The 22,389-nt window shown below is 41.0% G+C and overlaps 2 long non-coding RNA genes across 2 annotated transcripts in view; both read right to left on the bottom strand.

Annotated features, from left to right (window-relative positions):
• The window catches only part of LOC140704590 (uncharacterized), a 229,469-nt gene that overhangs the window by 17,589 nt on the left and 189,491 nt on the right, over nucleotides 1–22,389 (bottom strand). The window lies entirely within an intron of this gene.
• LOC144586306 (uncharacterized) lies at nucleotides 1,218–18,882 on the bottom strand. Its single transcript, XR_013541066.1, has 2 exons — nucleotides 11,273–18,882; nucleotides 1,218–3,896 (listed from the first exon to the last, which is right to left on the bottom strand). It is a non-coding gene; the product is annotated as an uncharacterized LOC144586306 (long non-coding RNA).

The following is a 22,389-nucleotide window of genomic DNA, read 5'->3' as shown; positions in this document are numbered from 1 at the left end:
ATTTGAATTCCCTGCCCTTTCTCCCTGCCTTTTTGCCTTCGGAGCTCTCAAAGGGCTTCCTCCGATATCAGGCGGAAAGCCCTTTGAGACCTCCAAAGGTAATTTTTTGAAATGCTGGAACGGATTAATTCTGTTCCCATGCATTTCAATGGAAAATGGTACTTAGACTTACAAACGTTTCGATGTACAAATGCCATTCCAAAATGGATTAAGTTCGTAAGTCGAGGTACCACTGTACTGTTGTTTACCTTATTGTGCTTTATAGTATATTTCTTTGTCCACTACCAGTAAAAGAAAATGTTTCAACAGTTTCATCTAGTTTAAAAGACAAAATGTTATTTGTTGGCTATCGATTTGTATAAGTAATGCCTTCTTAGTAATGAGCAAATAAAATTAACATAATACTATCCTTTTTTACAACCACCCCAAATATCACCACAAAAGCTTCCAAAATCTCATCTAAAGTAACATTTTTGCAATAATGTAAACATATTTTACTATTTTCATTTAATGTTAAAAATATTTTTAACTAATACAAAATACAAGGTACAAGGTACAAACCATAATAATTGTGCTCCACACCACCATCAGGACCTTCTGGAAAGCTTTTCTTCTCATTGTCCTCCTTTCCAGAATTGCTTTGGTCCTTGTGTTGGGACTTTACGTTTTCCTCTTATTAACACAAATTCAATAAATCTACCTAATATATCATTTAAAATGCCTTTTTTATCTCTCCTTTCTTAACTTTTAGAATACAAGTCAATTTATCATTTACAGCAAGATTCCAAACTTCATTGTACCATTCTTCCGGTTGAAATTCATGTTTAGATTTCCAGTTCCTAGCTATAATTAATTTCACGGCAAACAATAAATTAGTAAGCAATTCTCTAGTTGTAACATCATTAAGTTTCAGTATGAAATATTGATAACAAAGCCATTTCTAGATTCAGCTTTATATCTCTATCAAAAATATCTCTTAACTCCTTAGTGATTAGTTTCTAAAATTTTTGTACCCATTCACACTCCCACCACAAATGAAAATATGTATAAATTTCATTATCACATTTCCAACAAACATTCAAGTATTTAGTATTCACTTTATTCAATTTAACCGGTGTTAAGTAACATCTTAAAATTATTTTATAGAAATTTTCTTTTATTCTCACTGACATACATCGTAAAGTCCTCATTTTCCATATCATTTCCCAATCTTCTTGTTTTATTTCTTTTTTAAAGTCTTGCTCCCTTACTTGTTTCAGTCCTTCACCCTTAGTCTCATCTTCCTCTAACTCCAAAATTATTTTATATATTTTACTTACTTACTTACTTACTTACTTACTTACTTACTTACTTACTTACTTACTTACTTACTTACTTATTTTATTTTATTTTATTTTATTTATACCCCGCCCATCTGGTCTTCCGACCACTCTAAGCGGCTTCCAATACATAATAAAAACATACAAATATACATAAACATTATAATATGAGCTAATAAATTAGAAATTATTCAAGATGGCAAAAATGGAAAAGTATAAAGAAAAGAAGAGTGATCAAGAGTTAACTGGAGGGAAGGCCTGCTTCCCTTACCACACCTTTCACTGAATCATCCTTTTGTATATCTTCATTGGTTTAAAGGAATTGTTCATAATTTCGTATATTCTCTACATTTATTATTATTATTCTTTATCCATTGTTTAATCCATTTCTCTAATTGTTCATAGTTTAACCAAGTTAAATCCTTACTTTGAATAATTTGTTTCATTTGTTTCTTTGATCTCATTTTTTCCATCCAGTCTTTTAATCTACTCACCAGCTTCATCCTAATTAATTTTTCAAGAACTTTCAGATTAGCAGGAAAATTTTCTAGTTCAGTTACTAACCTTATTGGGGGGGTGGGGAGAGTCTTTTTTTATATTTATACCATACATTTCTCATTGTGTGAAAAACCCTAACATTTGTTTTGTATTTTGTTAAAATATTTGGAAATTTGTCTGGTATAGCTATCAAAAAAAAAAGTATCAAACAAGTGCTAGCCGGAATACACCACTCCCACTTTATGCTGATATTTCCAAGTCACCTTCCCTACAAGGGATTGCGCCAGGGCTTGTCAGGTGACAAGCTACTAGGATGAAGTACTGTGTACCCTGAAGGATATCTCCATGTCTGAAAACTGGCAATTGCAAAAAGTGTTTCTCCACATGTCCTTCTGTGTGAGAGCCATTGTGTCTACGTATTCATAACTAGTAACAGGAGAGTCATGCAGGAATCATGAAGCTAGAAGTTTACCTCAGTTGTTATCTAGTCCAGCCATTCTCAGCGGGGGCCATATGGCCCCCTTGGGGTGCCTGGTACATTTGAAGGGGGGCATAGACTGGAAACAATTCTTCATACACCACTTTATATGGTTTGTTATGCGACTAATACAATCCTGTTCCAGTCTATATTTCTTTCATATTGCTTTTATGGCTGTGGCCAACAACAACAAAAAGGGTGAGAAGGCCTGATCTAGTCCAGCCTCCTGCTTATGCATGAAATCTGTTGCTATAACAGCCCATATTAGTAGCCACCCCAGCCTCTATTTAGTACTTCCTAAAGCTTTCGGTTCCACTGGCAGGCTTAAGTTGTCTGAGAGAGATCATCTAAAGTTCTCAATGAGTCTGTGGACTACCCTAGGTGCAATTTAACACAATTGTATTTCCTGCTCAGTCCTATTTGTTAATCTGCAGCATGCTTCCTCCACCACACCCTAGAACAAAATGCAGACTAGAAGGAAAGAATATAAACTCCCTCTTTCCACCCCAAACTTCCTTTTTTTTCCTATCTCAACTAATGAAGTGACAATATTCCCTCAAACTTGCCTATTTTTGTGTGGCTCTGCACACTTTTTATGCCTTTTTGATCGGCCTCTAAAGGTGTCACCTCACTGTGGGGAGGAAGGATCGGGTTGGTTTAGCATGAGTTGTTCTTGAGACACCCCTGCCAACTCTTTCTGATCCAAGCATTTAAAAAAAATTACTCAGAGACTGCCTAATTATACGCTAAGGAATCTTTCCAGGTGCTGTCATCAAGGTAGCAGTCAGTCAGTAGCTGCCTTAATCCTCACCACCACTACCACCCCCAATTTCTAGGAGGAACATTTTCCCACCTGCAGTGTTGCAGCATTTCCCATGTCTTCTAAGAATGTTCAGAAGTTATACACCAAGAGCATGGATGTGGCCTGCAGTGAGCTGGCAAGGGTAAAGGTGGTCTTTCTTTTCCCAAGTAACAGGCTGAGTGAAAGGAGGGATGGGGAGAGAGAAGAAAATGGTGGGCAACAGAGAGAGCGGGAAATAAGTGACCCAACACATTTTGAATCTAGTTTTGCCCACTGATGTCTTCAGCCCTGTCTGCCACTCACATGTGGCCCTGACAAGGGAATATGGCCCTTCACACAAGAAAATCAAGCTGTTTCAGGCAAAGGTTCTGCAATGAAATATACATGTTTCTTTAGTTCCCTAGGATGTAATTTGGTTGGCCTTTAAGGCTTGAATTTTCTTAAGAGAGCTGCACTCTCCACATTTCTGCTTATCATGGGTGCAAACTCTTTCCCTTCACTATCTATTTTATTTTTTTCTAGGTTGAACACATTTCCCCATGCTGGGGAAAGATGGAGGCAAACATGGGCTGAACAGTTCTGCTTTCCCTCTGTCAGTCAATAATATTTCAAGATTTTTGTAATGCAATGGACTTACCATTTCGAATCCCACTGATATAGGTGGACTTCCCCCTTATTCTTCCTCTTGTGGTGGTAACCGTATTTCCTAGTAAGTATCATAGCTTGGAAAAGTAACTTCAGAGTCAGAGTTTGGAAATATTGCCGCACCTAGTATGGTTACTGGGGGATTCTCAGAGCTCTATGTCAGAAAAAAAAAACAAATCCCCAAGGCTTGGTAAGAACACACACAATACTACTTGCAAGGCTGCATTCACTGTCACATTTCATACTCAGTTAAGTTTCATACTGCATTTCACACTACCCAATAGTTTAAAAAATAGTTTTAAAAACTTTAAAAATGCTTCTTTATCCTGAAGACAAGGTGAGATAGGTTTGCTGAGAGCTAATAAGTGGCATTACTGACTATCCAGTTAGCTTTGTGGCTAAAGAGGAATCTGAACTCAGGTCGCTATATAATCAGTCTGTTAGGCAAACCATGGCACCATATTAGCTATACAGAGCTTCTCAACCTCTCCAGGTGAAAGTACCAAACAAGCAACAGGCATGGACACAGTGTTATGTGTCATGCTACAGTGTCCAGACAGAACAGCTATCCAGTCACAATCCTGCCACCAATGTGTATATATGAACATGAAACTCTTCCCAGCTGGATTCCTGTGTAATTTTGCTGGCAAGTCATAATTGTTTTCAGCCTGACCACATAAACCTTTAGTGTCAATCAAAGAGTTCACATCCTGTGGATCAGAAAACAGGAGAGAGAGAGAGAGACAGAGAGAGAGAGAGAGAGAGAGAGACTATAGAAAACAGGTTCTTAGTACAATTCTTGCCAAGCAGGTTTGCTTTCCTTGTTATATTTTGTTACTGAAACAATGCAGGCCACCCACTCACCCACAGGTACACTAAAGCACGTCCGGAAATTATCACAGTTATCTGCAAATAGTTAAAGCCAGCCAATGCAAAGAAAAATATATTGTTCCTGAATTTTATAAATGAGGAAATTGATATGTTTTCTATCTGTATCAGGATGAATTAGCCATTGTGCATGCCCCTTTGAGCACAGAACTACTAGTACTGTACATAGTAGAATGAAAACAGAAGTCCAGCTAGCTTTTCCCAATCAAAGCTAGAAAGGGGTAATTGTGGATAAACCTGGGTTTATACATTATCCTCCACTTTCACACATAACAATTCCCTACCACAGCTATGAAGGATATTTTCAAAGAAATTAGTTATAGCTACTGTATACTCCCAAGTAATTATTATTACCCAAGTAAGTTGCTATTGCAGTTACTTTCTGGCTTTAAATTCTTATTAAAACTGTTCTTAGAAACAACTTCTGAAACAACATACTCTTGACCTCTGATACAAAACATGCTGTTCTCCTATTCACCTTATCAACACCTCAGTACCCACAACAGAGGGATGACGCACACAATGGGACAAGCCTTGAGCCATATGGTATTCATTCTCAAATATATTTTGAGGTGTTTGTGGTAGTAACTAGGAACAGTAAACTATAGTTACACTTGCAGTTATATATTTACTACTGAGGGAAGGAATTAATTACAAGTAATTACTTATTTGTAACTAGACACATCCAGGCAATGCTACTTACAATCATCATTACACGTAGCCAAAATTATGTAGTTTTTAGCAAGTTTAATGCTAAAAACTTGTCATACTAATGACAAGACTTGTCATACTAATGACAAGATTTTAGGTATATGTATACATGTATATGTATTTTGGATACTTTTCGTTGACTAATAAAGTTTATCTATGCATGTTTTTCTATTGTATGGACCATTACAGAGAACTTATACAAGTTTTGTATCTCTGAAAGATCAAATATTATTATAAACTGGAATCATCACTGAAATGTCAACTAAAGCAAATTCCATAGTGAGTTTGGGCACCTCTCAATTACTGATTATACTTGAAGAATTTGTCAGAAGCCAACAAAATAAAAACTGGCCAGACTTATCTGGATGATTTTGTGCATAGAAATACTTTGTGCTACACGGCACTTAAAATTATATAAGAACATCTGGCTACCAAAAAAAAGCAGAGCATTAAAGAATTGGTTGTTGTAGGTTTTTCGGGTTGTTTGGCCGTGTTCTGAAGGGTTTTCTTCCTAATGTTTCACCAGTCTCTGTGGCCAGCATCTTCAGAGAACAGGAGTCAGAACTCTGTCTGTGCTCTGGTGCAGTTTGAGGGATAGTTGAGTATTTATAGCTCTGGGATCAGCTTTTTGTCCTTTTCAGGAGATTGGGTGATTATGGTGATCAGCATGTTTTTGTGTGTGTGGATGTATTATTGTGATAAGGGGGAGAGATGATCTGTCACTGCGATTGATGGGTGGCATTAGCTGCTCTTTTGTGTGCAGGGATCACCAGTCCTTGTGGCTGAGTAGAGTTCATTGACCTTTCGCAGACTGTATTTTTCAGTGCTGGGAGCCAGGCTTTGTTGAGTTTTAGACTCTTCTTTTTTGTTGAAGCTCTGCTGGTGTTTGTGGATTTCAATGGCTTTTCTGTGCAATCTAACATAATGATTACTGGTGTTGTCCAGTACTTCTGTATTTTGAAACAGAATTTCATGTCTAGTTTCTTTCAGGGCATGTTCAACTACTGCCGATTTTTCTGGTTGTTTTAGTCTGCAGTGTCTCTCATGTTCTTTGATTCTGGTGTGGATGCTGAGTTTTGTGATCCCAATATATATCTGGCCACAACTGCAAGTTATCCGGTATACTCCTGCAGTGGTGAGGGGGTCCCTTTGTCCTTTGCTGACCATAACATTTGTTTTATTTTTGCAGTGGACCTGAATACTGTTTGTAGGTTGTGTTTGTTCAAAAGATGCCGGCCACAGATACTGGTGAAACGTTAGGAAGAAACACCTTCAGAGCACAGCCAAACAGTCCAAAAAACCTACAACAATCATCAAAGCCTTCGAGAATACATAAAAGAATTCACTGGCAAAGAATAGAAATTCACTCCTTAATGGGCCAACTCCATGGTGCTGGAGGAGGGAAAGAAACACCTAACTAAAGGGGCAGTAGGATCAAGAAGGCCAAGCAATATCCCTGTCCACATTTCACATTATTTTAAAAAGGCTCAAAAATCATATCTAAAAAATGGAGACTCTTGCAGAGTGTGGGCGACATACAAGTCAAATGGACAAATAAATAAATAAATACAATGGGAATACAGCATAGAAAAAAAGTCTGGATTACAATAGATTGGCAGATTTGTATGAGTTCTTGGTTTTGAAAAAAAAACCTGGGAAAATGAATGTCAGTTCTGAAGAAAGGCTATTGTGACGACAACTCAAGATTCCTTCATGGTTTCACTGCAATGGAATCAGACCACAATAGAAATCTAGCTGCATCACAGGACCCATTCCATGTTGCATGCTCTGCTTTATATATGTGAAAAAGTAAATCAGAATTCTGAAGACCGGTCTACTCAAATTACATTCTTTTCTTCACCTTGTTAGCACAACAAGTCATTATCTCCAGGTCCAGACATATTCACAATCACAGTTTGTTCCTCAATAATACTGAGCAGTGAGGTGCACCAGAGGTGTAGAAAGCCATATCACAATATTAGACATAATCACTCATTACAAAAATAGATTTCATACAATTCATCTGCCAGGGATTAAAAAGAGGAAACAAGTAAAAAGCTCTTCTAAGTGCAAGCTTGGAAAACAACAAAAGAAAAATGGACACCTATAAACAAATGCACTTAAAACATCTCTTTTTGTTCATAATGGACTTGCTTACCAGTTTAGAAATGTTAGTACATATAGTATGTTCCCAAGCTATGTGTGAAATGGTGTTGTCTATTGTAAATGTTTTAATTTCTTTCTATATCACTACATTCTTCCACTCTTTAATGCTCAGTGAATAGCTATTACAATTTATGTATACAGCTTATCTTCTATGATTACATGTGGTGAAGCCTTCCCATTTCACCTCTGCATTACACTGTAATTACTCTATTGGTTTATTTGAGACTCTTTGCGTTTGTGCCATCAAGTCAATTTTGACTTATTGAAACATTTTTTAGAATTTTCTTCCTACAGATTACTAAAAAGTATTCAGAAGTTGTTTACAATCCCCTTCTCTGGGGGGGGGGGGTGTGCCCTGGGATTTTGCAGCTTGCCCAAGGCCACACAGGATGGCTCTTCTTCCAGGATGCACAGAGGGGAATAGAACTCCCAACCTCTGGCTCCTAACTCACTGAGCTATTCAGCCAGCTATTTATTTAGCTAGCATCTCCCCTGTTGGGTTCATGAGCATACAATACATTTTCATTTAGCTATATTTGAAACTATGTATGCTCATGAATCCAATAGTGCAGGTGGTAACTAACTAAACAACAATGAAACCAACCACAATACCACACTGGGGGGACTGCACAGGTTGGGCTGCTTTTTGTAGCATCTTGATCATTTGTACAATTTGCACATTTATGCAGATAAGTCAGGACAGAATAGAACTTGTAACCCACCTGGCACATACAGTATTCAGTTACCGTAGTATCTAATGGACACAAGCAACAGAGGGTGAGAATCCTATACTTTTAACACTTCCCAGAAACCATTGCAGGAACTTCTTTTTCAAATAGAAAGTTAGGCCTATCCAAGGTATGAAGCCTGCCAGCTGGTCTTCTCTGAAGTGAGCTTAACCTAGATGTCAATAATCATAGAATCATCATAGGGTGGACCTTGGAAGTCTTCTAGTCCACCCCTCTGCTCAAGGCAGGAGACCTCATACCATCCCAGACTTCATACCATCCTGGACAGATGGCTGTCCAGTCTTGAAAACCTCCAGCAATGGGGCACCCACAACATCGGGAGGCAAGCTGTTCAACTGCGTAATGGTTCTCACTTAATGGTCTATAGGTTTTGAGCCCTGCATCTGGGAATCCCAGAAAGGAGAAATATGGGGTTTGTAGTCTCCAAACTGCACATTTCTAATTGCAACACTGCTATGCACACTGTACTTAGCTGAGCTCTGACTCTGGCACACTTTCTGATGTTCCTAATATATGTGGCTCAGTGCAAGGCCTTTTCAGGATACCTAGAAAGAAAAATCAACCCAACCATTATTTTTAAAAATCCAGATTGATTTCCAGAATTATTTTCTAGTTCTTTAGTTAGCTCTTAGTCTAGCAACTAATTGATCTTCATCTTCATCTTAGCTGTAGAGCTGGAAGGGACCCTACAGATCAACGAGTCCAGCCCCGTTGAGTCCAAGCTTTCTCATATTTGTTGATTAGGAGGGGGGGAAACCCTTAAAACTCAGGAACAAGGCTAGGAGAGACTGTCAACGAAGAGTTAACACACCCACCCTGAAGAATTTATTTTCTTACTGCCTTTCCCTAAACTTGTAGTATGGCCAAGTTTGTTCTCCAGGCACAATTCAGCATCTAAACCAAGCTGAGTTTAGATGCTGAATTGTAGAGTTGCTGGGTATGAAGGTACCGCTTGAAGCCTTAGTGAATTGCTTTCCTTCTCTGGGCCAGCAGAAAAAGGGCAAGCTAGAATAGTAGAAAGTTTGTTTCTACTGTGTAGTGTTTTTAATGCCTGGCTGTCCATTTCTTCACCACTCCCATACAGTCCTAAGACTCAGTGGCTGAATTCCTGTTGTACACATAAGCAAGCAGAGTAACTTTGGGAAGGAAATTACTGTAAGCAAAGAATAACACCTATGAAGATTTCTTAATTTACAGCCATTTACCATGAGAAGTTAGGCCATTTATGTAACTGTACAACAGTATTTCAACCACTGTTCAATTGTCTGCATATGCTGCACATATAATATTTGTTCTGGAGGCCATGTGTGAAATCCACACCATCTATCTCACTCCTGTACACAAAGAGATTCACACATTATTCTGCAGTCATTACACATTATTCTCCTCTGGTCTCTGGCCTTTCCCCTAAATCCTCTGGGAGTGGGAAGCTGTAGACCTGGCAGTCTTTGCTCACTGTCATTAAGTTCCTTAATAATCAGAACACAGAAACAGTTCATAAGTATAAGAGGAATGTCTCTGTAGGCAAAGCCTGGAATACCTGGGGATTTCTCAGAAAAGGATGAGACAATTCAACAGATTAATTCAAAATGGAAGTATATTAAGAATCATAATACATAACGAGAATATTTCCAGAAATCTGAAAGTTTAGAATTGCATGTCATTGAGCATTTTATATGCCTATGAAAAGAAGCTGATGAGGTAGTAAAAATTCAGAGTTAAGGATTCATTATCATTGATAAGATGCAATCACCTTGAAAGAAGGATTCATATACACCATATAGGAATTTTCTATATGTTCTGTCTTTTTATAATCTTGCTGGTCTGTGACCGTAATAAAGAATGATGATGATGATGACTTTAAGCAATGTGTGTGTTCTCAGCATCATTCTCCCTAAATGTTTTGCTACAGTTGGCTTGTCATATGAAACTTACGTACATTTTGAGAAAACTAGACACACACTAGTTTTTAACTTCTGAGTTATGACCTAAACTGTTTTTGTTTTACTCCTTTGTTCACTGCTATCTTTAACATATTTTAATGACACAAATACATGCCAATCACTTAATTTCTGGCATTCAAACTTAAACTTCCTGTTACCTTGAGTTTTACACAGCTCGTTATGTAAGTCAACACACTTGCTACATGGAGGAGAAAGAGGAGAGTCACTGTTTCTTCCTTCCCCTGCCCTGGCCCTCTCATCTTATCCACTCATGAGCGTGAAAAGAAGGACTGGCTGACACGCTACACCTCCATCCCCAAAAGGCTCAATTAAAAAAATGTTTCCTCACCTAATAAGGAAGGCTGGCTACAGGGTTGCTATACCTCCTCCTGTTTTAATGGATGTGCAAAAATGTTTGTAAAAGGCCACAACAGTGGGGAAATAAAGTGTGGGAAAATTCCTTTTAAAAAAATATACAGTGGTGCCTCGCTTGACGATGTTAATTTGTTCCAGCGAAATCGCTGTAGAGCGAAAACATTGTCAAACAAAATAAAAAAGCGCATTGAAACGCACTGAAACCCAGTTAATGCATTCCAATGGGCTAAAAACTCACCATCCAGCGAAGATCCTCGATAGAGGCGGCCATTTTCTATGCCTGTGCAGCGAGGAATCCATCCCTAAACACAGCAGGGGGCCATTTTCTTCAGCCTGTGGCCATTTTGAAACCCGACGATCAGCTGTTTTTGATCCTTGTAAAGCGAAAATCGGTTCCCGAAGCAGGGAACAGGTCATCGCTAAGCAAAATTCCCCCATTTAGACCATCGTTTTGCAATCGCAAAAACCTCATCATAAAGCAATTTCCTCGTTAAGTGAGGCAATCGTTAAGTGGGGCACAACTGTAACTCTTGGAATCCAAGTAACTTTCCAGAAGAGGGCTTTGGAAATCACAGTAAGATTTTGATCCACCACATCACATTAATAAATCTCACTGAAGAAAGTAAATCAACTTGTGAAATTCATCCTCTCTCATGTTGGTAATCCTTCCAATGGGCTGTGTCTGCTGGTTCACTTACAGCCTTCTTCAGTTCATCTGCCTCATGGAGTTCAGCTCTCAGTTCTGACAGCTACAGTGTTAACAACAGGAATGCCCTGCTTTGTCTACGCACACTAACTCAAGGAATGCAGCAAGTAGATGGACAGAGCCTGAGCGAGCGCTTGGCTCCTTCAGCCAAGGCCCAGCTGTGCCCCGCTGCATTATGCAACACAAGACCAGAGCCAATTTCCGGATCTCTTCATTTCAACATGAGCAACCCAAGGTGTGCAATCTTGGGGCTACACCTGCAACGTACACGTTGAACTGGTTCCTGGTGGTTTATTTCCCATGCCCCTTCTCTCAACTGAAGTATTTTCTGGCTTCCTTGGCTTCCCCTTTCAGGCCCTAACTTGTCAGGCAGGCTTGCTTTGGTACCGGAGCTTATCCAAACATCTTCATCTCTTTCATAAATCCAATTCTTCCTTATCAGGCGCAACCATCAGGAGGAAATGCAAGCATTTTAGCAACTGAACTGCAAGGAAGAGTGGAGCTTTGATTAGCCCACTTACTCCAAAAAAAGGTCACCCACAGTTCATTTAGTACAGATTCACATGTAGAAACCAGGTTGGATGAACATATTTTTGGCAGGTTTGTTTCAGGAAGGTGATTTGATTTCCCCCCCCCTCCCTGTACGAATAACCATTTCAAGCATTCCATTTAATTGCCTTCTTGAGCCTTTGTTTTCCTTTTCAAGAAAACATCAAAGCTCAGAATTAATATGGTGTCAATGTGCCCCTGCATCAGCCTAATCCAACACATGTTTATGTGAAAATATGCTGAATTCAGTCAAACTTATGACTTCCAAGTGAACGTACATAATTTCAATCTAAACATACACACAGCACAGGTGTGATGTTCTTAACATGAAATAACAATGAACTAGGCACATTTTAATCTATTGGTTAGTTAGAGTTAATTGTGCACTAACATAGTTACAACTAAAAATTTGCCATTGAAAGTTGTGAAGATTTAAAATCTAATACTAATGTTTTGAGAAAAACATTAAGGACCTTTGCAATGATTGTAACCATACTGTAGTCTCACATCTTATCAGTGGGTTTTCTATGGGTTAAGTGCTTACAAATGTCAAGAGACCTGCTCCTCCAGAAGTCCTAGCTTGTCCATCATCATCGCTTTTGCCCACTCTGTGTGTAGTGTTGTAGGAAAAAACAAAAGTTGAGCACATGGTAGAGATTGCATTTGGAATAACTGATAATGGGCAATGGTCAGCAATAGAATAGTCAGGGAAGCAAGACAAGCATCTTTTCTCTGACATAACAGCAGCAGCAACAAATACAGGCCATCAAATCAATTCTGACTTATGGCAGTCTGATTTGCACTGATTTATTCATCATGTAGTCAATGGAAGATAATGTGAATCTGACCATTCCAATTCCAAAACATTTCCTACATTGTTTATCAATGTAGTCACTCTCTCACTGAGCTATCTAGTTTTTCTTAGATATACATAACACTGAAAATATAGTTAGTGTCTCCAGATTGAGATCTGGCAACTGTGCTTATCCAGCCAAAAGCAGAGCTTTACAAATGCCCCGAAAGACGTGGGAACAGATTCTTTGCCAGCCTGTTTTGGAAGATCCACAAACTGAAGAAAAGTAACTGGGATTACCAATAACATTCTGACTTTTGGCAGGCAGCAGGAGCAGGCTGTCATATCTTTTACCAGCTTTTCTAATGTGAAGAAATAAGTAAGGGAAAAGCCTTACCTGAAAATGTTTTCTTTATTAGGCCCTTTACATTATAAAAACTGTTCTATAAAAGTTGTTAAAAACCTAAAAATCAGGCAGAGCTCTTAATGGATCATTGATTCTCCAAGCCATGCTCAACATGAAAACAATAAAATGGCTTAAACTTGAAACCAGGAAGCTTTTGATTAAAAACACAGTAGCCCTGCAAAGCCTCAGTAGGGCATTTTGTCCTCACCATGCACCCCATCACCAAAGATCAAATGTAGGGAAAAATACAAGGTGTGAGAATGACGTCTCAAACACTTTCCCAGGACAATTTGACAGCGTTTGAAGTGATCAGAATCTCATGTATATCTCTGCAATGAAGGCTGTTTTATAAGATTGTCAAATTTGTCACACTTCTCACTGTGCAAGGTGTAAGAATGAAATGCTACATGTTAATATGGAGAGAGAACAATCAGCCACAGAAAAACATACAATTTCCCTCTGGAAAGCTAGCATGTCTGCCCCAAGCAATACAGTGCAGATGGGAAGGTGGTCGGGCGTTCTCTACAGAGAAGCCTGAATGCTGATGGAAAAGAAATAGAGAAAGCAGTGGAATGGGGTGCACAGAAGGCTCTCCAGTAGGGATCGCAGACAAGTGAGAGGGGGAGTCCCTCCAGGAAGAGCAACTCTTCCATAGGACAGTGATTGCTACACTCTTCCAAGTGAAAAGGCTAGTACAGACATATCAACAAAGGAGATCTAATTGAAAAGGAGTGTGAGGCAGCAAATGCTTGATAAAATGCATTTGAAAACAGACACATTATGCCTTTATATGCTGCACCATCAGGTTTTGTGAACTCTCCCAAGTCTGCAGTCCTAAAGCCATTTGGAGTCCAATGTGCAGAACGGCACAGCTCCACAGCTCACAAAATGTCATCTGCGGGCTTCAAAAGGGATTTAGATAAAGCCTTAACCACACTACCCTGTGTCAAGCAGCTGTCTTAAAAACTTCCCCACACCCGAAACATGACCTTCAGAGGCCCTCATGTTCTGGTCCAACATCACCCACACGTAGCTTTCTTACAACAAACCCAGCCCTGACTTGTAGAAATTCTCCACAGTCCAGACAGGAGATGCCCACAAACCTGTCAGTGCACTTGAACCATCCTGCTTTTCCAGTATCCAGGCCTTGCTACATCAAGCATTCTACTAATTTTCCAGAACTTACTTGTTCACCAGTTGCTGTGATCAAGCCTGTGTCTATACAGCTAGGAACTAGGTTGCTTCAGAGGGAGATTACAGGCATTGAGAAATCCTCTGAAAGAAGTCTGAAAAGATGGCACAGAGATGAGTAAGAGAAATATGCTTAAAATAATTTAATGTCCTAGACCAATAAGTTTTAAAACAAACATGGTCCTGTTGATTAAATGCAAGATCTGATGCAACAACTATCCTAAAATTCCTGATTAAAGGCCTTTGAGCTTTTACAAGAGAGTACATGGCAGCTACTAGCCCACATGCTCCCCAAACCAAACCAACCCCTTTGCCATGTAAGGTAACAGAAATGTGCAATGTGACCTCGTTTAACTTTGAGAGGCCCCATCCCTGTTAATCGACTACCACTCCGGGTAGTATTGCAGACAGTGCTGGAAGAGGACAACTCTGCATCACATGTTTTATTAGATGTTCCCACTTCTAAGAGTTTTCATGGAACCAGAAAAAAAATTGTTTAAGATGAAATCCAGTATGATCAAAACAGCTTTAGACTATAACTGTATAATCGGTAGGGGTCTGCAGGATTTACCAGGTCATGGCTGGAGAGAGAGAGATTTATGGCTGATAAACGAGGATTGACTTCACATGTCTCTGGAGATCCATCTGTGTCCTCCTTTACACCACCTTTTGATTTTCTTTCCTCTCCTCATGAGTCCAGATATCCCAACTACCCCACTACCTTGTTGTCAGGGGTTTGACCCTAACAAAGGTCCAGGTAGGAGCAAAACGGGAAGAGCATACCAGGGAATCAGGGGAGGTGTTCAATCAGCTGAATCCAAAGCCTTCTCATTTCCTCCAAATACCCACAAAACTAGCTAGGAGGAGTATGTCCATCTGTATTTTTTCTCCAGCCAACCCTTTTCCCCATCTCTTCCTAGAAACATAATCCAAAATGAAGATGGATTTCATACTTTGCTCTACCTCAGTAGTTCCCAGCTTTAGGTCCCCGGATGTTCTTCGATTACAACTTTCAGAAATCCTGGCCAGCACAGCGAGTGGTCAAAGTTTTGGGGTGTTGGCTGCGTTACCCAAGGTTGGGAATTGCTGCTCTATCTTGTATTCCTTTACCCACATCCCTACCATTGAATTGTTCTTGCTGTACAGAAAGACAGGAAAGAATTAAGAATACAGTGGTGCCTCGCAAGACGATGTTAATTCGTTCCACGAAAATTGCTGTCTTGTGAAAACATCATCTTGCGAAATGCGGTTCCCCATTGGAATGCATTGAAATCCATTTAGTGTGTTTCAATGGGGGGGAAAAATCATCGTCTTGCGAAAATCACCCATAGAGAAACCGTCTTGCGAAGCACGGACCAAAACATCATCTAGCGAAAATCGCCTGTAGGGAAAACCGTTTGTGAAGCGCTATAGGGATCACAAAAAACCATTGTCTTGTGAATAAACCGTTTTGCGAGGTAACTGTCTAGTGAGGCACCACTGTACAAGGATCTTGTATACATTTTGTTCTATTCTATATAGGTAAAGGTTCCCCCTGACATTTTAGTCCAGTCGTGTTCAATTCTAGGGGGCAGTGCTCATACCCATTTCCAAGCCATAGAGTCCCTACTTCTATTCTATATAGAGCCTTTGCCATATAAAAACCAGGCTTGGAGCTGATCACACTTCTGATACACCATAATAATGAGAAAACATAGAGCAGACGTCATGCTGCTGGGAAATGGAGTCCAATACATTTCAGAGGTTTCCCCAACCTTGTTGATAAACTGTACACATACAGTCCTTCTTCGTATTCCTAGCTAGATATCATATCAAAGAAAACCAATGTCCCCCACCCCTTTTAGGTGGCTCAGAAGGCAGCCATCTTGCTCATATATGCCTTTCTTCTCTCTGGAGTCCAGTTCCCAATAAAACATTGCTGCAAGATTGCAAGAGATATGAGTCCTTTGGTGCCCGTGAAACCATAAAGACATCTGCCCTCACCCACCAACAGCCAGAGCAATTCTGCACTGTTGAAAAACATTTTTATTAGAGAAAAGTGAACAGAAAAGTGTGCAGGTGGCATTAAAAGAGATACAGTACAGAAAGGGCAGAGGGTCCAGCTAAAGCATCTGATTTTCTATTGTGTATATCCACCATTCAAACTGTGAAGCTGGAGGAGAGCTACGCTTCCATTTTACTTTGAAAGATTTCGTGCAGGGGGAGAGACCCTTTTAAAATTTGTATCAGTGATGGGGACTTGAGTCGCATGACTGACTCGCAGTCAAGTCAGACTTAAGTTGCAGTGGTGATTCAACTTGGACTTGACTCAGTTTGTTTTTAATTATTCGGACAACTCACGACTTGGAACCCACCTACCCCTCACTTTATCTGGGGGGGAGGAAGCTTGTTTTTAATGGGAACTCATTACTTGGGGCTTGGGGCTTGGCACCAAAGATTCGGACTTGGGACTCTGATGCAAAGATTTGCCAACATCCCTGAATACTACACCAATCTTCACCCTTAGACTGCCAAAACAGAACTGGGTGATACATTCAGAAAAAACAATCAAGAAACTGTCCAAAAAAAATCTGATCAAGGCGATATTTATGCTATTGTTTGACAGTCAACTCAGGGTAGGTGTGTATATTTATTTATTTGTTTGTTTGTTTGTTTGTTTGTTTGTTTGTTTTTTGTTTGTTTGTTTGTTTGATTGATTGATTGATTGATTGATTGATTGATTTCTGCCCCGCCCATCTAGATCAAAGGTCTACTCTATTTCCAAAACAACAGTGCAAGTTATTATAAAACAAACAAACAAGTGGTACAAGTGCAGCCAATCATCTTACCGAGGCTAAAGCATTCAAACTTCATCAAATTTCAAAATCTGATTTTGAAATGTGTGTACCTTTTGAAATGTAAATGTGGAATGGATTTGGGGAGGGTTTTTTTAAAATAAAAGTTCATTTCATCACTAGCTCCAGTTACATTGACAATGGCAGTCTGTGTGAAGGAAAATCCCAGGGATCAGGGATTTGCTGGAAGGAAGTGCTCCTCCTAGGACGTGAAAGAAATGATCTCTTATTCTATCATTGCAAGGGAAATCAAGGGTCATTTCAGTCCCAAATTGGTATCTTCAGCTGATATTAGATGCAAAAAAAAAAAAAGCTCACCTCAAAAGAAAGAAAGAAATGCCAGAAATAGGGATTAGATTGAAGAAAGCAATCAAGGAGGAACGGCGTCTTCACCAGGAAGTTTCCTATTCTCCACTGTGCTCTGATATTTAGGTATTTTTTAAGAAAGAAAATAGCTGTTAACAGTTATGGGGAGGAAGTTTCTGTCAGACCATATCTAGGAGTTCTCTGGCTAAAATCCAGTAAGGTGTTGCAACTAGAGTAGATCACTTGAATCGATAGAACATATAACGGAGTTAGCTCACCAAATACCAAAATATCCAATGGGTCTACTCAAGTTAGGAGTTACTCCTGGATTTCCCTCACTATCACAAACGGCCTTGTGAAAGATTCTAATTCATCACTATTCTCCTCAAGGCATTTAGAAATGTTCCTAAACCACTAGTAAAATGGAAGCTCTTCAAGAATATACCCAAGAGGCAACAGATCCTTATTAAATTGCCAGATGTAATTATTTATGATTTCCTTTACATGTGCTGCACAAATGAAATTACTTGTCCAAACCAGAAATTGATAAATACCAAAGGATGTGAACTGTGAATCATGCCCACTAGGTGAAGATCTACAGTATTTCCCTCTGTTTCTGATCCAGAATTTGCAGAAGTTCCCCCAAAACTCCAATGGGCATGAAAACATAAATGGATGGGGTGTGATTAAACAGCCCAGTGAGGACTGAGCATGGAATACTGTCCATGCTGGCTGTCTATTGGGGAAATGGAGTGGAGAGTAGTGTGATGACTCCAACACATCCTGGAGAAGGGTATGTGATAGTCCGAATATTGAACAAGAACTCCTCCCCACTAGCATTTGGTTGCAGGTCTCACCATTAAACAATTTTACAGGAAAATCCTAAGTCTATGAATGTCATACTACATAGAATATGCAGACTGGAATAACTTTACTTAACAGGGCTGCAGTATTGCACTTCTCAATGCACCTTTATGTGAAAGTACTAAACTGACCACTTTAGAAGTTGCTCTTTCAACATTTGTGCAGGGAGCATTACAAAACACCTGGTAAGGACCTGAAGGTGAAGGCTTCTTCGGGACAGAGTGGGTGAGAAGGTCAGCTAAACAAAGGAGTGTCATTCAGAAAACACATTTGCAGCCTTTCATTTTCTGTGGAGGGGAAAGAATGTGAGGAGAGGAGCTTTGGGAAAGTATGGTTGCCAGGTCTCAGGGAACTGCTATGATTCTCCGGGTCTGCAAGTGAAGGGACACCTCTGAGGGTAATCTCCAGCTGCCACCAGAGGTTACTGGTCTTCTCTCTCTCTCTCTCTCTCTCTCTCTCTCTCTCTCTGTGTGTGTGTGTGTGTGTGTGTGTGTGTGTGTGTGTGTGTGTGGTGCCTGCTATCCCAGAAAGCCAGAAGCAAAGGAAGGGGACTGCTCCAAAGGGAAGGAGGGGCCTGAGCACATGCACTTATCACCTCTCTTCCTTTGGGCTGGCATTGAATCTTCCTTAAGCCTGAGGAACAGCCTATAGCCTGGGAAATGTGCCACAAGTGCTGAATTGCTGTCGGCAAGGTCTTGAGGGAGAAGAGCCCTACTGAGAATTATGTCAACTGCTGCAGCTCCTGGCCACATTCTGATCCCTGCCCAGCCACCCCAAATCCTTCTCCTACCACCCTATCTGGGTTGACATATTGCATGGTTAGCCAACTTTTGCCTGGATTTTGAGTCCATTAATCTGGGTTTTTCTCATGCCTGTTTCCACAATCAACTGGCCCAGAAGGAGATGTGCAGATGCACACATTCAAACCCTTGCCTACTATGCCTTTCCAGCGTTACGAGGACCCACTCTCTGGTTTCAAGGTTTGGCTTTGCAATCAGAGGAAAAAGGATCCTGCTAACCTGACAGCCCTACTGGTATGGAGAAGCTACAGTGGGATATGTTAGGAAATGAAGATGTGAGGAAATTCTCTCACAGGTTGCAGCAGCTGCAGGATCTGAAGTATTACAGCCACACAGAAGCCCAGAGAACTCTGCCTTACAACCCAGCATGTGCATGCCTTAACGGCATTGGCTTCAGCCATGGCCAGCTTCTGGCAATGTGAGCTTGATCCGGCACACTAAAATTATCCAACTCTGACTTAGGTGTTCAGGTCTTAAATAATAATAAACTATGGTGACTTCTGAGTGGCAACGCGTTTTTGAAATGTCCTATTCTAAAGTGTCTCTCTCCCAAACCAATATGTCTCTGCATAACGACATGCTTACATGTGTAAGACAAAAGCAAATGCTTTAAAACCACATTTTAACATTCAGGGAATGCTGGGGGGATTTTGAATGAGCCACATTAGGCCCACATGTCAAAGGTTTGCCATGGCTGAAGCAGAAAAGGAGACAGACCTTTAGATGGCTGAGTTAGCTCAAGCATGCCCCTCCGGTTTGGTAGGTGGTTCCCCCTCCCATTTTAAGGAAATCAACTTCTTTCTTACTGCTCAGGCTTGCAGTTCTCCAAGAGAAACTGGTGACCCTTTTTCTACCCCCAAGCTCTTCATACCACAGGGCCCTTCATTCATAACAGCACATCACTAAGTCATTAAAGGGGAAAAAGGGAAGGGTGCTCTTGGAAAGTCCCTGTTATAAACAAAGCGGGGATGGGGTGGGGGACAGAACGAAATAAATGTTCACTCATTCTTAGAGAATGATTAATTATCTGCCTTGTCCAAGTGTAAAATGCCTCACTAGTGCTGCAGGCAAGGCTGAGTTATAGGGTGAGAGCTCTCTGAAAGCTGCCCCCCCCCCACTCCTCAAGATTACACAGCAAGTGCAGCAAGCCGAAAATTAAAAATTGCATGCTGGGAAAGAAGTGGGAGACACAATCTGCACAAGACTGCTTTTGTCAGAGGGGTTCGGATAAGAGATTAGCAGCTTTTGTGGTAACTTAGATGCCTTAAAAAGAAAATGACATACACGTGCACACATGTACACACACACACACACACACACACACACACACACCTTTGCTGTTGCTCACAGTGAAAGGAGATAGTGGTAGCATGGAGATGGACAGGTAAATCTCCCTCTCCCCCCCCCCCTCCAGCCACTTCTTTGGTTAAAATTTGAAGGTCGTAAGGTCTGTGCCAAGGTCCAGTAAGAGCTGTCAGGCTGAAACTCACCACGGAGCCTGGTCAAAATTCCCTGCACAGTGAAACACTCCATGCCACCAGACAATCATTCTAAGAAGGCGGGTGTGGAGAAGGCTCCTTCACACCCAAAGCTCCCTTAACGTGTAACACTCGTGTGTCCGATGAAGAGTAGACTTCATTTCTTTTTCATAACAGAGAGGCTTTCTCAGTTTAATCACTCTGAAGTGGAATGAGCCGGCTGTACCCATTGGAGAAAGTGGGATGTTGCCCCACCTCACATTCAGGCTACTAATCACCATTACCAGCCCACTCCTGCCCACCTCTTTGGTAGCACTGGAAACTGAGGCACATGCCTTGGTTCCTTTCCTGCTGTGCAGGTGTGAGAGTGCTAGTGTGTTTGCCTGCCTGCAAATACAAGTGTGTTTATTCACTTTTGCCTTGGCTTGACCTTTCACTCTTGCCCTTACTCGCTTGGGCTATGCTGTTTGTTCCAGGAATCAGAACAAACAACAACAGCTAAGGTTTCCATCCAGTGAGATTTCAAGGCCAAAGCTTAAGAGGTCACAGACATCAGACCCTGGGCTGCTGTGATGCCACAGAGATGGGGCAGGCAAGGTTTGGGAGCAAAGCCAGCGAAACATACACACAGGCACTTTCACATGGAGCTCATCAACCCTGGTGCCCACTAGAATTGGGCAGAGATGGTGCCCAAGGTTCAAAGATACCTCACAGGAAAAAAAAGAGAGATGTGCACCTCCCTCCTCTGCCATTCGCCTTTCTTTCCCTACCCGGGCACCCAGAAAGGCAAAGCCGTTCCCTGAGACTTCACCCCTTGTCCTGAGAGCGTGACGGGCAGCCCTCGCTGGAGCACATGCTTGGTCTGAGCTTTTCCATCTGGACTCGTCTTCTAATTAGGAATGACTGTTGTGCACTGCTGAGGTTTTTAACAAGATGCTTTATACCATGATATTAATTAGCTTGACTTGGAGTGGTTTTCTGAGGTATACTTGTAACCCACTCGGAATTTTAGACATGGGCCCAGAATTCTAATAAAACCTTGTGTGTTTTGTGTCAGCATGTTGGTTTTGTCTTATGACAACCATAATTTTCATGTCAGATCATACGGCGTAGTTTTACCAATGCCACACACACACACACACACAGAGAGAGAGAGAGAGAGAGAGAGAGAGAGACCAGGTTTCCAAGGCTGGGTATTTAAGCCAGGTCTCTTGAGCCCTACGTCGACACTCTAGCCATGACATTACACTGTCTCTCATTCTAATTATGCCACCCGGTAATGATGAAATACCAGTTTCAGTGAGCACCCCTCCCAGCAAAGAGACAAAACCTCCAGGAACTCCTTTTGGAAAGTGAGATGAAAAAGAGTGGACGGCTGCCTCTGGCCAAGAGAGGCATCCGTTCCTGCTCTTCTAGCACCGCCAAGGGCTGCTGCCACTCACATTTGAACTCAGGCGCACTGAAATGTAGATCCCCAGGGGCTTCTGATCTTCCCGCCCTGGTCAAACATGCTGGGGACAGCCTGTGCCTGGCTCTTGCCTAAGCCTATCACATTCAGAAAGCCTTAAGGCCAGCCAACATCCCCAGCAGCCACAGTGAAGGGAGGCGGGAGCAGCAGCCACCGCCACCACGCCACCTTCAGCCTTTCCAAATCAGATTAAAGTCATTCAACTGCCAGGTCTTTGCAGGTTGGAACAGTGCAATTAAAACAGGCTTTTCCGAGCATGAGCTCCCCTTCCCCCCTGCTTTTCTGTTCCTTTCCACAGCAAAATGCCAACTGACCCCAGGAAAAAGAAATTCGGTAAAAGTAGATGGCTTATATCATAGGTGGATGCGGTCAAGGCAATTTTTAAAATAATCGCTGGCCCAATGAAACATCCTGCAGTCA

The sequence above is a fragment of the Pogona vitticeps genome, chromosome 2 (assembly GCF_051106095.1).
Source record: "Pogona vitticeps strain Pit_001003342236 chromosome 2, PviZW2.1, whole genome shotgun sequence".
Lineage (NCBI taxonomy): Eukaryota > Metazoa > Chordata > Lepidosauria > Squamata > Agamidae > Pogona > Pogona vitticeps.
Note: the sequence above shows the minus strand (reverse complement) of the source record. Positions and strands in the feature narration are given on the sequence as shown.